The following is a 2,474-nucleotide window of genomic DNA, read 5'->3' as shown; positions in this document are numbered from 1 at the left end:
GTCTCGCCTTGCCCTGTTAAAATTGTCTGAGATTGCGAGGTTCCCGTGCTTGCTCAAGGCAAGCAGGAAGTCTACCAACAGTATGATTATTTGTAGCCTGTGATGGCCATTGTCATTATAAAGCATAATTAGAATCATGTGCTAAGGGAAATATAAATAAAATGCCTTTTTGTATTTCTGAACAAAAATGTTTTGGATCATTACCAACTCCTACTCTTTTCCTATTGGCGTGCACACAAGCAGATGGTGTACTGTCCCCACTCTATACACCTTGTTCCAGGAGATTTTTTTTTTTTCATTGAAATTACACAATGACAATATTCACAAAGCCAAGGAGGGGGAATATTTAATGAACTGGTTTGGCCTGTCAGCAGAAGCTGTAAACCACATCTACACTTGCATTGAGTTAGGGACATCTTGTACAGTTCATTTATTCTAACAGCAAGTTCTACAGTTTTGATAAGGTTGCCACTTAAACTTTCCTCATGTGAACAAATTTAAGTGGTTTTTGCAGCCTGGCCTTCCATAAGTGAACTTTACGGAAGTACTCTTTCTATCCAGAACCACAGTTAGCCGAATATCTGCTGCACATTCAAATTCTGCCAACATTTTTCTGGCCAACACCAGGACCTTTCACACATTGTATTTACTCATCTCCTAAAAAGATCAGAGCCCAAAGTCAGTGGCATCCTGGGGTGCTAATCTAGCTATTGCATCCCTTAAATTCACTTCCTGAGACTTCTTTTCAATTTCATTGCAGAAATAAAAATGGGAATTTTGCCAACGGGAGAGAAGCATAGCCCCTCTGGCCTATTTCTTACCACAGTCCCCTTTGTACTTTGGGTTCCAGCTGTCCTAACAACTGAAAATTGCCAGAGTGCCATGCTATTTTGTACCTCTGCTTTCTTTTATTCATTCTGCTGCTTCTCTCTCTGTTGGCCAGCTTTTCCACCCTGTCATCTGATTGTAAGGACTTCTTCAAGATCAAACTTACCCGCTACCATATCTGTGAATATACAGGTAGTAAAGTGTAGTGATTAAGAGTAGGGGTCCTAGAGTCACACAGCCTGATTTGATTTGTTTTTTTTAAGATTTTATTTATTCATTCATGAGAGGCACAGAGAGAGAGAGAGAGAGAGGCAGAGACACAGGCAGAGGGAGAAGCAGGCTCCATGCAAGGAGCCCGATGTGGGACTCGATCCCAGGACTCCAGGATCACATGCTGAGCCGAAGGCAGACGCTTAACCGTTGCACCACCCAGGCCGTCCCACACAGCCTGATTTAAAATCCTGCCTCCCTTTTCTATCTGTAGCCAAGCTTTTTGTTGTTTTTTAAGATTTTATTTACTGAGAGACAGAGAGAGGCAGAGAAACAGGCAAGAGGGAGAAGCAGACTCCATGCAGGGAGCCTGATGACGGGACTCAATCCCGGGTCTCCTGGCTCAGGTCCTGGGCTGAAGGCAGGTGCTAAACCACTGAGCCACCCAGGGATCCCCGAGCCTCTCTATCCTTGTCTCTAAATTGATCGCAAAAAAACTTAAAACCTTGCCTGACACATGAACATTCAATAAATATCACTTGATATTTTTATGACTCCTTTCCTCTTCCTCTCCCTCCTGTCCTCCTCTCCCAGAATTGAGTACCCTCACCATGTGTGCTCCCATGCTGTGGAGTCTCCTTCTACCATTAACTTGTTTATCCGTTCCCCAGGAGACACTAGCAGTTTGAGAGCAGAAACCATACATGTCCTAATAGCCTCAGTTTTTGGCACAGTTGAATGAATGAAACATAGCAGATAGGCCATGATTAAAATCTAAGTGTTTACTAATACCAATACTCAATGTAGTTCACATCTTGGCCAACTGGTGTGCAAGCCAAAAAAATTAGAAGTTGAATTTCAACCCTTTTGAGGACCATTTGAATGGTAAATGGTTCTCCAACATTTCATTTTCAGGCTGTAGGTGTCCTTAGGTCTAAAATGAGTCTCCTGTAGACAGCAAATAGATGGTCTTGCTTATTTATCCAGTCCGAAACCCTATGTCTTTTGATGGGATCATTTAGCCCATTCACGTCCAGAGTAACTATTGAAAGATATGAATTTAGTATCATTGTAATACCTATTCAGTCCCTGTTTTTGTGGATTATTTCTTTGGGCTTCCTCTTTCTTTTACAGGGTCCCCCTTAATATTTCTTGCAGAGCTGGTTTGTGGTCACATATTCTTTCATCTCCACAAGGCTAAATTTAATTGTACTTTGTACATTATTCTGTGAGGTCAGAACTGGAAGAACTTATCTGGTGCAGAAACTTCCAGAATGTTCTGCAGAGCCTGGAATGTTCTTGAAAGTTGTCTTAGAGCCTCTGGGCCCTGTCCCATCTTCTACCAAAGTAAGTATGCTTTGATCTATGTCATATATTGGGCTTCACATAAATTTTTGTTTAACCAAAGAGTTCAAAGTCCAAATATATTCTCTTTT

Source organism: Vulpes lagopus, chromosome 15 (genome assembly GCF_018345385.1).
Source record: "Vulpes lagopus strain Blue_001 chromosome 15, ASM1834538v1, whole genome shotgun sequence".
Taxonomy (NCBI): domain Eukaryota; kingdom Metazoa; phylum Chordata; class Mammalia; order Carnivora; family Canidae; genus Vulpes; species Vulpes lagopus.
The sequence above is the reverse complement of the archived record's forward strand: the minus strand, read 5'-3'. Positions refer to the sequence as shown.